Source organism: Nyctibius grandis, chromosome 12, assembly GCF_013368605.1.
Source record: "Nyctibius grandis isolate bNycGra1 chromosome 12, bNycGra1.pri, whole genome shotgun sequence".
Classification (NCBI taxonomy): Eukaryota; Metazoa; Chordata; class Aves; order Nyctibiiformes; family Nyctibiidae; genus Nyctibius; species Nyctibius grandis.
Genome location: NC_090669.1, coordinates 11089128 through 11104069, shown reverse-complemented (window position 1 = coordinate 11104069; position 14942 = coordinate 11089128).

The following is a 14942-nucleotide window of genomic DNA, read 5'->3' as shown; positions in this document are numbered from 1 at the left end:
AGAGAATCAATGAACTAGAATAATGTTCTTTTCATCCATACACTGATATGTATATTGGCATGGTAACTGTTAGTCCTAACCAAATCACCAACCTAGCTATGTTAAGATAATTTTTTTCCTATTAGACAAACGTGAAGGTATGGATGCAGGATTTTAAAATATGCATCTGAGTTCTGACTTTTCCTTTGCATTTGATATTTTATTTAGAAATATGCAGATCGAGTGAGAGAGAAAACAAAATGCTTCAAGAAAGAGTTTAAAAATGAAATGGTGATAGGGTGGGAAGAGCTTTAAATCACAGGTGTATAAAGGTGACCCTGGTCTAACCCCACCCAAGTAGTGGCTTGTTGCAGTGTACTGTATATCTTCCAGCCATCACATTTACGCAGTATCTTAAAATAACATTTGTGATAAATGTGCAATTTAACTAATTTATGGTGCTATGATGTGCTCAGGGCTACATGCAAGATGAAAATCTTAAATGGAGCTTGAACAGCTCACTTCACAACAAGAAATCAATATGCCAGATCTTAGAGAGCTGTTCACTGGAGTCAACATTTAGCAAAAAAAAAAAAAAATCAGTGAATGTATCTTTAAGTTTTAGTGAATAAGAAATCTATAATTAACTGAAATATAACTTTTAAGCTAATGTAAGGAACTGTTTGTTTCTGAAACAGATATCTTTCTAGAATCTTCATTAGATTTTATTTTTGTATTAAAATTGAAAGTATGTTGTTTTAATTATGTGGGTGCTTTTTTGGTAAACACTATGTGCAATTTTTTGTCCAAACCAAGGCAGGTTAATTTTATCAATATGGGAATTATCTATTGCATTTTAATATGGCTGTGTGTCTTGCTATGTAAAGCTAGACACAGATATGACTCTGCATTTTATGACAGAAAAAAATTTGGCTATACTTTGAGATTAAAAAAAAAATACTGGCATGCATCAAAGAGAATAACCTTCTTTAATTTTGCAAGTTCTTATTTCAGCTGCAACAGAAAAAGAAGTAGCTGTGTGGTGCAAGTGGAACAGAGACGACTGGTAATAAAGCTAAATTTAATCAATAAATTCTGTATTTTAAAATACACCTCCAGAGAGGTCTATTTATATATTTCTCAGAAAAATATCAAATTATCACAATTATTTTTGCCTGCTTTGTTTGGGTAACTCCTTGTTATAAGAATATGTTGGAGCTTTGCTAGGTAGTCTGTTACCCACAGTGCTCCACAGAGCTGAAATACAGGAATGGTCGTAAAACTAGAATTTATCAAGCAAAGTAGAAAACAAAAAGAGTTTCAGGATTACTCAAGTTTTTAAAAGTCACTGAATTGTCCTCTTAGCAAAGGATGAAATAGCTCTTAATACTTGACTGGACAGTTACTGTTTTAGCAGTGGAAATACAAATGTGTAACTGTCTTGGGTATTACTAGCAAATACATATAATCTTCAGCAGAAAAAAAAATGAGTAAATTCTCTTCTCCTGGGACTCTGTGCCACGATATGCCTTCCAGCCCTTGGGTGACCTGCTGTAGGTAAATGAGAGAAAAAGAAATAATTATCATACTGCCATCTTGGAGTATGAAAGCGGCTCTGTTGTTTGGGGCGTGGTAGCAGCGAATTTTGTTGAGTTTCCAGTAATTATCCTATAATAATGAAAAGCTTGTATATGTTTAAGCTATGATACTACAGCCCTCACTGAAGAGTATTTGCGTAAGAAGTCAATTTTTTACCAGTGACGGAAGAATCAGGGTCATTTATGGAAGGGAGCAGAATTATGTATTAACGCATCATTATACATGTCTGGAAGCACTGGAATAATCACTGAGGTTACAATCTGTTTTCAGGCCTTGGTTTGGGGCAGTAATTTTAACTAAATGTTCAGCATGAAAAAGAAGACCAAGTTTCACTAATACGTAGCTCGTGCTGTATTCATTATCTAGTACATACACAAATACAGTGGTGGTGGTACAGAACTTCATTTTTTATGTGTAAAAACAATCTTCCTTTATCCCAAGTATCCAACTTACGTGTTAGGGTAGCGGCTGGTTTGTTGATTTGTTTTTCAGCAGTATATTACAACATTTACGTGGGACGCGTTAACTTCCTCAGCAGCTGTTGCTTGGTTCACTTTGCCTTGTTTATAGCTTGAAATGCACTTCTGGTTAAATAAACTTTCAAGAGAATTAAAATCAGATAGACTTTTTGGGATAGATGGATATGTCCAGACCACTCACCAAGTTCATACATATAACCTTTATTGAAATGAAAATACGCAGCTGCAAATCATACTTGCTTATATACCAATGTGCCTATCTTTCATTGTAGGAGTGTTTAAAAAGTAAAATTAAAAATTACAACCTAAGGCAGGTATGCCAAAAAAAAAGAAATTTTTGAGTAATAATATAACGCCATTTTCTGTATATCATGGTTTTACAATTCTTAGCCCATTTCAAGAAATAAAAAAGGTTGTTGTAGAGCAAGCAAAAAGGAGTAAAAAAATGCCAATGCCAGTCATGGCCACATTTCCCAGCCGGGCGGTGGGGACGAGTGGTGGAGCTCTTCACAGCTAATGTGACAGCTTCCATACCCCAGCTAAAATGATTGTGTGCCCCTCAACATCACCCGCTGGGTTTTCCTGGTGTCACATTAGGGTGAGGATGTGCATTTCTTCCCCGGTACCCTTAACTTTTGCAAGTGGCATAGTGGACTTTCTAACCAAATAGCGAGCTAATTTTCTGATTTCTTACCTCTTGATGCCTGAATTAAGGACTTTGGTCACAAGGGAAATGAATTTCAAACGATTTGGCACTGTGGAAAAGGCTGTATTAGACCTGTCAGCCGCATTCCACTCACTGTGGAGGAAACAGTGTCCATCTTTTATTTTTTTTAAGATCAAAAATATAAATGGGGAGAGGGTAAGTTTTAAACTTTAGTATAAATTAACACTGGAAAATACTTCTTTATTAAGCTGCAACATATCACATTCATTCTTGTACGGTAGGAAACTGGGGACATGTTTATAGCCATCATAATTGTGAGTTAGTGACCTTTCTAGCCAAGTGAAATGAAATTACTTGAAAATGGAATTCTTTTTAATTGGCGCATTTGTAGGTGGTGGGGAAAGGAAAGGGATTTGCTAAAGTGTGTGTGTGATATAAAGCCTGTGAGGCACTGTAAGAAAAGCCTGAAGCCTGTGCTCAGATGCAAACCTGTGCAGAGAGAGAGAATGAGGTAGGTGTGGCAGGGAGCAGAGTCATATTCTTGGCTTTTTTTTTTTTCTAAACTGGAGGTACAGTCACTGCAGTTACGCCTCAATGACCATGAAACCGAGTCGGCAGAAGCTGAAGGACTCCGCTCCTGAAAGCCTCATCAGGACTTGTCATCGCTCTAATGAATATCATTTAAATTGCTTTGTATATTGGTGGAGTTTGGATGTCGATTTAATTTGTGCATGTGTTTGAGTTCTTCTGCTTGGCTAGGCTAACAGAGAGCAACAGCCTAATGAAAAGTGAGTTGGTGACAGCGTGATGAGCCCCAACCCAATCAAATGTGTTTGAAGGGCTGTTTTGACAGGGATCTTAAAAGTAGATCTAGAAAAGAGGAGTAGTGCTTCAGTTCAGTACAATTGTTTCAGGCTAAGATTACTGCTTTTTGTACCTCTGAACGGATGAAAATTTTCTGTGTGCATTCTGGCTTGTGATAAAACATGAAATCATCGCAGGATTGTGTTTAGAGGAGCCCCTGTTAAATGTCTCTGGAAATTACTGGAGTTAAAACACCACTTTAAAATAGGAATTATGGGGGTACAGCAGTAATTGGGAAGCAAAAAAATGGCTTAACCAGGGGTTGCAGTGTGCATCTCCATCTCTAATGCTGTGTTGCGTAGGGCAGATAGGAAGAACAGCAGCAGATTAACACTGGAGGGCAGGGGCCGGCCGGTCAGGGCCAGCCATGGACTTCTCCGCATTAATTCCCATTTACTGTGCCGGGAAGTTGAGCATGCAATGTCACGGAGCTGCGGAGAAGGGCAGAGCAGATGGAGAAATTCTGCAAAATGTGTTTCAGTGCTCTCCAAGTGTTGGGGATAGTTTGGTGACACGAAAAACAGACCAGCAAGGATTCATACTAGCTATGGGGGGGAAGGCGGGTGGGACCGAGAAGGTCCTTCTCTCCTGAAGGCTGTGGCTGTGCAGTACGGAGAGAGGAGGCTCCCGGAGGGCACAGCCTGGCTGGTACAAGCAGGGCTTGCCCTCTGCACGGCAAGGATGCCTAATCTTCACGGTGGCTGGGACGCTGCCCTCAGCACACCAGCAACTTCCCTGGGTTACCATACTAGCAGCATAGGCACAGTCTCCCAGAGGGATTACTAGAAGTGGGTAAAATAGCCACATCAACCCTATAAATTATACTAATTCATCCAATCTCTAATAAAATATTCACTTTTTGCCTCTTACATGTGCATTTGGAAAATGAAAGACAAATAGGGTCTTGATTTTTATTTGCCACCGTGAAGACAAATCAATTTCCAAAACAGAGCTGCTCTCAGAAAGGGGAACTAGAGATCAGCACTTCTCCGTCGTCTCTGAAGACTGCAGAACACTCCTACACTCCCAGCCTGTACTTCAGAGTGCTTCAAAATGGACACTGGGATCCTAAGCATTAAAAAAAAATAAATGCAATTTTAAAATTTCACATGAAAATCCAACACCACCATCAAAAGACCATGGGAGAGAAACTGGGTTACAAGAAAAATCTACAGTCCAGATACTCTTATCTATGGGATGATTAATACATCAGATAAATTGTTCAGCAGTGGTTCATGCAAAGAGACCCTCTATAATTCTGCCACAGTCAGTGAGATCAATGTGCTCTGCTGAATGATTGTGGCACTGACCACTCAAAAGCAAGCACCTAAGGGCAGCTGTAACTTACGCTGATTTCATACCCCCCATGATTTCAAAATATGAGATTCTCCAGCTCCCTCTGAACCGAATTCATGTGTAACCCCCCAGAAGATGCTTGCTCCTGTTTTGGGAGTGAACATGACCCTTTTGTTCTTCATTGGCCCACATTTTGTAAATGCCATATGCTTCTTTTTTATGTCATAAGTGTTTTAATACAACCATCACCCCCCAGACAGACTAGTTACCATCAATAATTTGAATGACAGGGCTTCAGTATGCCTCTTAATTTCAACATAAGATTTGGGCAGGGTGCAAGAACACTCAAAAAACTAAAGGAAAAAAAAAAGGAAATACGTGATACAAAATGTATGTAAGTCTCCAGCAAGAAACTATTAGATTAAAAAAAAGCACAAATTCAGAGCATGTGTTTGAGTATTTAATGTTGAAAATATAAATTATGTATTGAAGAAGCACAAAGCACCCACTTGTACTTTCTTAATAGGGTTTTTATTAAAGGCAGTAGAAGAGATTCCAAAGAGGGAGAGATCAAAACAGCGGTCTCATCAGCTATGGTATATTAGCAGCTTCTCAGGAAGCACTGAACAGCAGACAAAACCACACCAACCCACAGGTGCAGGCACATTATATTTTAAACAGTTCTGATCCCATAGAAACACTCTGGACACATGTAATACTCCCTCTTAGCCTTGTTCCAGCACTCGAATCTCCTTTAACCCCTCTTCTGCTGGATGCAGCCCAGAGCTTTGCACGCTCCGCTTTGTAAGCAGTGCGCTCTGCAAACACACGTTCCTCCTCAGAACCCCTTGCTATCGGGCATTTGCTGTGTTTTCCTGCAAACCCATTCAGACCTCTCTTCCAAGAGGTTGTTGTATGGGCAATGGCAAATGCCGCAAACCCATCAGAGACACCCAGCACCAGGCCACTGAGGTTTCTGACCCACCTGTCCCCTGTGCTCTACAGAGCTGTTCCCTGGACAGAAGCACTCTGCTGGGCACCCAGGCTGCCCTACAAATAACAGGGAAGATCTGGTGGCCGAGTGGGGATTTTTTGAAGCTGGTCAGACATACAGCAACATAACTGAGCACCTAGAAGGGAAATACTCTGGAGAGCAGCTAAAGCATCTGTGCTACCACCCTTCCTAACAGAGCCCAGACAGGTGCTGCCTGCCATCTGCTCAGCATCCCAGCTGCAAGCCCTCTCCTGGAGCTGGAGACCACAGCAGCCCAGCTTGCAGCCCAGCAGCCAGAGCTCTCCCTTCCATTCACACTTTGCCCTATGCTGGAGAAGGCTTTCTGGTGGGCTGAGCTGCTCCCCAGCTGCTGGCATGTTTTCCTTCTGAACCCAGGTAGTGGGTGTCCCCCCAGCACAACTCAGACCAGACCCCACCAGCCCCCCTGCCTTCTGCCTGCTGGGGAGCTCCAGAGCTCAGCTCACCGCACCTCACCTGCAGGCCATCAGCAGCCAGGGAGCTTGGCACTCCTCAGCTGGTAGAAATTTAGGTGTTTACTGAGTTAAATAGAAGCTGAGAGGTAGTTTGGAGAACATCACTGACTCCTGTGTGGTGGGTAGGTAACATGTCAAATGTCACCAGCTTCTGGAGTTCCCTGCTGGCTGCTTTCATAGGAAGTGCTACTTGTTGGACTTCCTAGTCTTCAGTGAAGAAGAGGCAAGTCCTGTGAGTTGCTATGTGTGAGAAGTTTGACTCACAGACCTGTTGAAGAACTCTTACACTCATTTTAACACTTAGCCTGAGATAAAGGCTTGATATGCTATTCTCTTTCTTTTGATTATAAGCTGTTGCACTCACGCCCCTGTAACTTTGGCTAGCATCTACTTAACAGTGAGTACACGTTTGTTTTTTTTTCTCTCTCCAGTTTTCTGTTGGTCTGTTCTGTATTCTTGAAATTGCTTTTTTGAGATGTGGAGAGAAAAATTAGTTTTTAATAGAATTTTAAAACAGCTCAGCTGTGCTTTCTTCTATTTTTAAGTTATACAATAAGACTGTCTATACAACAGCTTACCAAAGAAGCAGCTTTTTTATTGTTTGTTCTTGCTTTGTTGCTGTTAAGGCAAAGTAGTTGGCTGATGTGGCAAGCAGGTGGCATGACACTAAGTATACATGACAGTATATATGTAATACCATTTTCTTTAAGGAAACTTGTATGCTATTTCTCATTGTTGAGCTAAAGGTCAGGGTGTCAGGTGACTTCTGCAGCAAGAAACAATTCTCCAAGCTGCAAAACTTCTGCTGAAGTTGATGACATTAAGAAAGATGGAGGCAAATTGGAGAGAATCCAGAGGAGATCAACAAGAATGATTAGAGGTTTTGCAAACATGACCTATGAGGAAAAGTTAAAAGAATTGGATTTGTTTAGTCTAGAAACAAGAAGTTTGAGTAGAGACATGATAACAGTCTTTAGCTATGTTTAAAAAAAAAAAAAAAGTTGTTATAAAATGGGTGCTGATCAAATGTTCTACATGTCTGCCAAGGGTAGGACAAAGTTAATCAGTTAAACTTGCAGCAAGGGGCATAGAGATTAGATTATCACGGGGAACACTAGCTACAAGTTAAGCATGGAGCAGCTTGCAGAGGAGGAGTGCCGTCAGCATCACGGCGCTCGGTGATGAACTGACGTGGGTGTTCTTGAACTACTTGTGCTGCAGAATAACCAGAAGTTGAACTTTGAGGGCTCCTGTAACCTACGATCCTTTTTGAACATCTCGGGTATGCGTGGCTATTGCAGAGAGTACATTTCTTCCCTGCAAAGTTGTGTCCACTTTCCTGCCATACATTGGTACTGACTATTTTCATTTTAACTAGTTTGATGGAACTTTCATGTCACTTCTGTCAACAGTTCAGTTCATCAGGCTTTTCTTGTGCTGCATAGGAAGAAATACTAGCTTGCTCTCTTTCTGCAGAGGGAGGGACCTACGTGGCTTAGCATCACTGTTGCCTTGGCTAACAGTTTTTGACAGGCAGTGAATAGCCTTGCATTTTACCGTGTTACGCTGTGACTGCCTTGTGTGCTCAGGTGAGGTTGCACTCCTGTAACACTGGTAGGTAGAGTTACTTTAGACACAGCTTCATTTTTTTGCTGGTAGAAGTGTTAAGTTTTCTACATCAATCATATGACTAAGTTGCTCGCAACTGGAAAAAGGGACCCTTCACTCTTTTTCACTAATAGTACAAACCTTTTCAGTGTTTCAGCACAGACTTGAGGTTTCTCAAATGAGCTCCCTCATTTACACTGGTAATACGCACATTGTGCAGATAACAGACAGCACCGTTTAACCCTATAATATGTAGTACAACGTATCCTGCAGTACAGCTGGAGTCCTAGTTACTCCTCAGGGAAGCCTATTATAGCAGCAAAATCCCATGTATCAGTAATAAGTGTTTCAGAGACTCATAGGGCCATTAATAAGTTTGAGATAAATACAGCATGTTAACATTTGGGCCCCGTTACTAAATTTTACTTTAATTTAGTCCTCACTGCTCTATTTTCAGCTAGGGCTCACAGTTTCATAGGGCTTCTCCAAGCACAGACATAAAGGGCAGGATTTAAGTGCCAAAACAACTGCCTAAGGCTGCCCGAGGAGACCTGGGGTCTCCAGAATATCTGGAGGGAATGGACATATGGGACACAGGACCCATGGGAGGTCCCTGCTCTGCTGGAGAGTGGCTGAAGACCAGGTGAGGCACTACTGCTTCTCTGGCAGCTCAGCCAGTGGCAGGGTGTATTGCAGAGACGGCACCTAAAGCCTTTGCATGCAGGGTGCCTCTAAGACTGTGAATTTTTGCCTTGATCCTTGGTGGACAATATATTCCAGTTGTTACACTTGACTTAAGGCTCATTCTGTATGGAAATGCCTCCATCTGCTTTTCATACAAATTTTTAGAACATTTAGGTTGTTCTGCTTTTAACAAGCCTTGGCCAGAGAACTTAAGAATAGTTTGTGGTGTGTCTGAAAATTAGGATGACTGTCTTGGTCTTTTGTGTTTGTTAGTGGTTTTGTTTTGTTTTGTTTTTTTTTAACATCCTTAAATATTCCATCTCTCTTCCTTGTCTCTTTCCTCATTCAGTAAAGGGCCTGCACAGGATACCCTCTACAGAGTCCCACTTCCCAGTGGAAGACTCAAATATGTATTCAACAGCATCAAGAAATGGTTACATACAGTCACCTTTTAATCACAGGCCAAGTAAGGAGCCAAAAGACCATGTAAGTGCCCTGTGAGGAAGGGAAAGGCCAAGGAATGGGGAAGGAGGAAGATTTGCTTAGCAGAGTAAGTCCAGGCCGTGGAGAAGGCTGTAGGTCTGTACAGGCTCTGGCAAAGGAGGAGCAGGGTTAATTGCTAGAAACCATTGCTTGTAACACAGTTAACAGGGGAAAATGAAACTATTGATTTTTTTTTTTTTTTTTTTTTAAGCTGAAGAATTAAAAATACAGCTAGAGGCCAAAACTCATTATTTGAGTTACTAAGTGTCATTCAAAGATTGGTTATTGCTCAAGGACTGATGCCACTCTATACAATATTTGAATCTATATACTGTAACTTGGGGTCTTGTGTTGTGCCCACAACCATCCTATCTGTGAAATGATGGCTTTGCCAGAGATAAGGTCCTTTGAAAGGACAGGGTGGAAGGGCAAAGATGAGAAAATATATGTATTTTGATGTATTTCAATGAAAAATGGAATGAGATGCTACTTTTTTGCAAGTTATTGTTCCTAAGCTTCAGCCAAGGCTCTCCTGTGGTATAAATTGGCGTTGTCCTGGGCTAGAACCTAAGGCTTTACAGACTTCCTTTGGCTGCAGATCTGCCACTGTTGGGGTCCTTCCTTTTTTGCTTACCTACTTACCCACCTATGTGTGTAGTAACCTGTACCTTTACACTGATCCACAATACTAGTGATACAGTTTATAAAAACACAAGCAGTTAATTTTTTCTGAAGAGATGCAGTGTTCTAGCATTAAAAATTGTAACACAAAATAATAGGGGTTACAGGAAATTAAATTTATTTCATTCCATTCTCTTGAGTGTATTACGTATCATGACCCTTCTGCCACTAACAAACCTACTGTTAAATCCATCAAAGTTGATCTATGTATAGCTATTCATTTTATGTATATTAATTTGAACAGAACATTTATTTGGCTTAAATTTTATTTTCAGTGATGAAATGTATGTTCCAAATGCAAGCACAGACGATTTGCTAGGATTTAGTTAGGAGGAATGTGGAATGCTAGTTTACAAAGATGATAACTGAGCTATTAAAGCCAACAACCCCTTTTAAAGCAAACATACCATTAAAATATAGGAACAGTTTATAGTGTAAATAAAATTGAGGATATGGATTATTTAAAGATAAAAATTTTAGGGGTAGCTATGAGAAAGTTGAATAAAAATGTATTTAATTGCACCACTTTTTTTCTAAAGTGAACTTCAAAAATGCAAATAAAGGGTGATAGTTTATGCGCGAGGGGAGACAGCCAAACAGAGAGTGATGTTAGAAATCAATTTTACTTATGGAGATGTATAATAGTGATTTGACTTTTATTTTCTAATCTGAATCAGATTTCAGGAAAAAAAAAAAATTGTGCCTAAACTCGTAAGTGGCAGAATTTATCTTGCTTGTGAATCCATAGAGTGGAAAGGGAAGCAAGACATTTGCTTCTAGATCATTCTCCTTGTCTGAATGACAGATACAATAATTCCCTCTATTAGCCAGATCCATTGTCTTTATTTTGCACAGAAGTACTGTATTGCTGAGGTAGACTTCCACTGTTATGCATATTTTAAGGGTTATTTGGCAACACAAGTAAAGCTAAAAGTAGCCTCTTAATCTAATTAATTGACATTTCTGAATCTTGCTTTCACAACAACACATGGTTTCATGTTCTGGGTTTTAGCACTTGTCAAGCTTTTTTGGAGAATGTTTTGGTCAGAATGACAAGATAATTTGTGACTGAGGCTCCAAGCTAGAGAAGTGTTTAAGGCTATAATGATTTATTATCATCACAGAATAACAAAATTTACAAAAGCGTTTCATCAGAATTTTTGAAATAAGTTTGCCACCGTGGTAGAAGCATGCAGGGAGGGGGGTGTCTTCCTACACAAATGCCAGTGTGAGTTACTTGTAATAATTGTAATGTTAAATTTATTTTGGAGCTTTTCTTGACAGACTTGCAGCATGGTTAGAAAGACAAGAGGTGAGAGAATTGTAACAACTAAGAAGGTAAAACTCTGCCTTTTTTTAAACAAATAATCTGTGACCAAGAAAAAAATCATTAATATGTGCTTCATGCAATAAATAATATCTACATAGCCACATTGAACTATCAATGTTAACATCTTGGCAGGAGACACTGGAAATAGTCATACTGTAAAAAGTTCAAAACAGTGAATGTCTGTGCTTGTGATGTTCAAAAATGCATACAGACCTATTTTCTTAAAGGACAAAATAGGTGATGTTACTGAGTGACAGCACATTAATGGGCTGGGCTGGCATTTGTGGACTTTCAGGCAACTGCTATAAAAAGAAATAGTGTAACAACACTAATTTTGACTTCATCTTGATTCTCTGCTGAGCGAGCTAAGGATGCCAGAGTTTGAGACAAAATGTCTGACTGAATGCGAGACATTTCCACTTATTCTCTGTGTTTCTATAATTTACTTATGTAATTAAATACCTTGAAACCCTAGGCATTGGTTAGCTTAGACAAAGTTGTGACAGTTATTTGACTTCAGAGGCTGGGAATAGAAGCCACTTCTCCAATGCCCTAAAGTGATTTTGAGGCTGTTTTGTTTGACTATCAAATGTGTACCTTTTCAGAGCAATCTTTTTTTAAAGATGCAGTCATAGCTTATCGAGGGATGAAGTGAGGAGTTAACATGTTTGGCAGCAATAGTGTATGCAACCTTGTTTAGTAATAACAAAGATAATATCATACATCCACAGCAAGCCCTTTTTTTCAAAGGATCACAAAGTTGTTTCTTGCAGAAATTAGCTTTAATTATTGTACGCATTTATAAGGCACTAGCACTGTAGTATCTGCGTGCCCTTTCCAATAGCTAGTACGCAGTGAACTAATGGCAGGCAACTTTTGAGCTGGCACAGGGAGTGACCCCTTGTGTTCCAGGCATATTTTTTTTTTCCTTTTTCACAGAACTAGCCAGGCACTTGCATTTAGTGAGCTGGAATGTAAAAAGATGTCTCACATCTCCTACGAGAGCTTGCCAGATTCAGGCTCTGATGGATTTCTGGCAAGACTCAGTTCCGGAGCTGAGGACCCACCACAGAGAATATCTATTTATTTAAGCTATTTATAACATTTCTAAAGAACTCCTCACTGTATTATCTCAGCATGTCACAGAAATTAAAGGTACACCATGAATTAAAGGTATACCACCAGCATCCAGCATTGCCTGCCAGAAGACCCTGCAGGGCTTCCAGAGGGAGTCCATACAAGAAGCAGAGTGTGGTGGTCATGGCTGGGGAGAGGCAAAGGTATGGCATCTAATTGTACATGTGCTGAATGCCACATGGGACTGCAGCAAATCCAAGTGTAGAAGGCAGATGGGTCTGTTCTCCACCAGCCAAAGTTTGTGTGGTTCAACAGACAGCTCAAAATGGAGCTTATGGTCATAGCTGGGCCTATTAATTACACATATGTTAAGCACTGAATTAAATTCTGGATAGATGATGAATGGATGCAGTCTTCTAGCGGATGAGTGAGGATGAGAGCCCTAAACTGGCAACCTTGCTGCAGGCAGCAGAGAGAAAATTATTGTAGGTGGTGCCATACTGATCTGCCCTGTAAATTTGGCTGTAAGCTTCCTGTTGCTGCCGAGTGGCAGTTTTTTGCTTGGGTGGAGAGACCTTGTTTCCACCTAATCTTGAGTTCTACCACAAAGAGAAAAAACAACATGCCTGCATACAGGCTCAACAAGAGGCAAATAGGTGATTGAAAGCCCTCCATTTTGCAGCCTGTAGGTGTTGCAGTCATGCTCTATGTATCTCAAGGAGGATTCCTATAGATACTAAAACACTGGGGAACATGGAGTTTGTGGCACTTCTCAAGTGGGAATCCTTATAGAGCCACAGCAACACCATGGTTAAGTTATTTGGCAGTAGTTACCTCTTACAAAGCAGTCTCCTACTTTTTCCTGCTACCATTAAAGTCAACAGTATATTCTGATTAAGATGTGAAAGCAGTTGATTGGTTTGAGGATCAGCAAGCTAGTTTAGATTCTGTTCATTGTCACAGAGAGGCAATTGTACCTCACCCCTTCCCCTCTGCACCCCAAATCAGTTAATGCAATGACCAGAAGTGAAGCTGGGGCTCTCTGTATTGGAGCAGTAATGTAATTGCTAGAGTTGGCATTGAACTACCTTCCCAATGATTTTTCCCAGAAAGGAAGTTCAGAGACTAGGTCATAATTGGTAGACTCATTAGTATTAAATTATGTGGGTTTTATTAGGGGCCAGACATTCACTTGTTTAAATGTAGCTGGCATTTTAATGCCTCTCTAAGGGAATGTAATATGTATTGCATAGGCAATACATACTGACTTTTATTGGTACAGACCAAGCTCACAGGTGACTGGGGCACCTGCTTGTGTCCATGTTTAAGGCTTGTGCAGTGGGTTAGTTCTGGCAGTTAAGAAGCAGAATGGGAGAAATGAGGCAACACCCCCCTCCCCCCCCCTTTTTTTTTATTCCTTCCTTGTTTTGTCTGCAAAAGATTGAGAGCCTCTTGCAGGAAGCAATGCTTTTTGTGTGTGTCTTCCCAGGTAAGGAGAACATTAACAATAGTAACTATTTATAGGGGATATGCTATGATGTTATAAAAGTCAGATGTCATTTCAGATTGACCATGTCCCTCAGGATACAGCTGCTTCACAACCCCATGAAACTGAATTGCAGCAAGGTAGAGCACTGTGGCTATGTGTCAACATTGCATGAAGCATACAATAGAAACAAAGAAATATGCATTTAATGGAACTTGGGGGCACTATAAGATCTCAAACGATTATATGTTTTGACATAAACATATGTTTCGACATAAACATATGTTTCCTATACCAAAAAAAGCCTTTTGTACCCCACTTCCTCTGCAAAGTTTATGTGTTCTTAATATATACTAAATATGAGTAAATTATCTAGTGACACCTGTTGTTTTTATTAAGATACAGTGATTATGAATAAATAAAGCCTTTGCCAACGACTGATCTGTTTTTTCTTTCCAAGGTTTTTTTGGTACTTTTTCTGAGGCTTTTTATATGTCCATTCAGCTTACCATCGGGTATTTTATGATGAATCGAAATTTGTCTTTCTGTAAGTAACTTAGTTATCTGTTCAAAATCTTGGAGCATTTGACAGTGCATATTTAAATTCAAGAAAAAAAAAACAACAAACAAACAAAACAAAGGTGGAAATAAACAGACTGCTCCATAGGGGGTTCCCAGGAATCGGAAGATATGCTGTGCACCTCGACTGATCCAATCACACTTGGATTAGCTGGAGAATTGCTGTGTGGTTAACTAACTTGCCAGGTGATATGGGAAAGCAGTGTCTCAGAGTGTAATTAAATGATAAGTTCACATTCAAGGGACAATTGTAAGTTACTGAGACTGTCATATACAATGCCAAAAATAGGCTGTCTCATGATGAATACCCTTATTAACATCTACACTACTCTGCGTTCATAGTATATGGCTGGGGAATTCGATAGGACTTGGTCCTGTTTGTTAAAGATCTCCCAATAGATTTTATATGAGATTCATATAAAAGATGACTACATCTGAAAAGCAAATAGACTACATACTTTTAGCCTATGCTGGTGTTGCTGTTAATCATGTGTTAATAGCCAAATCTGATGTGGATTCACACCTTTATTTGATGTAATAAAAACTATTTGTTAACAGAATACAATGATAAGAACTTTGTTATTACCAGGAGAAGGTGTCTGAGAATAATTTGTGTTCATTACAAACATCTTTTAAGGAGTG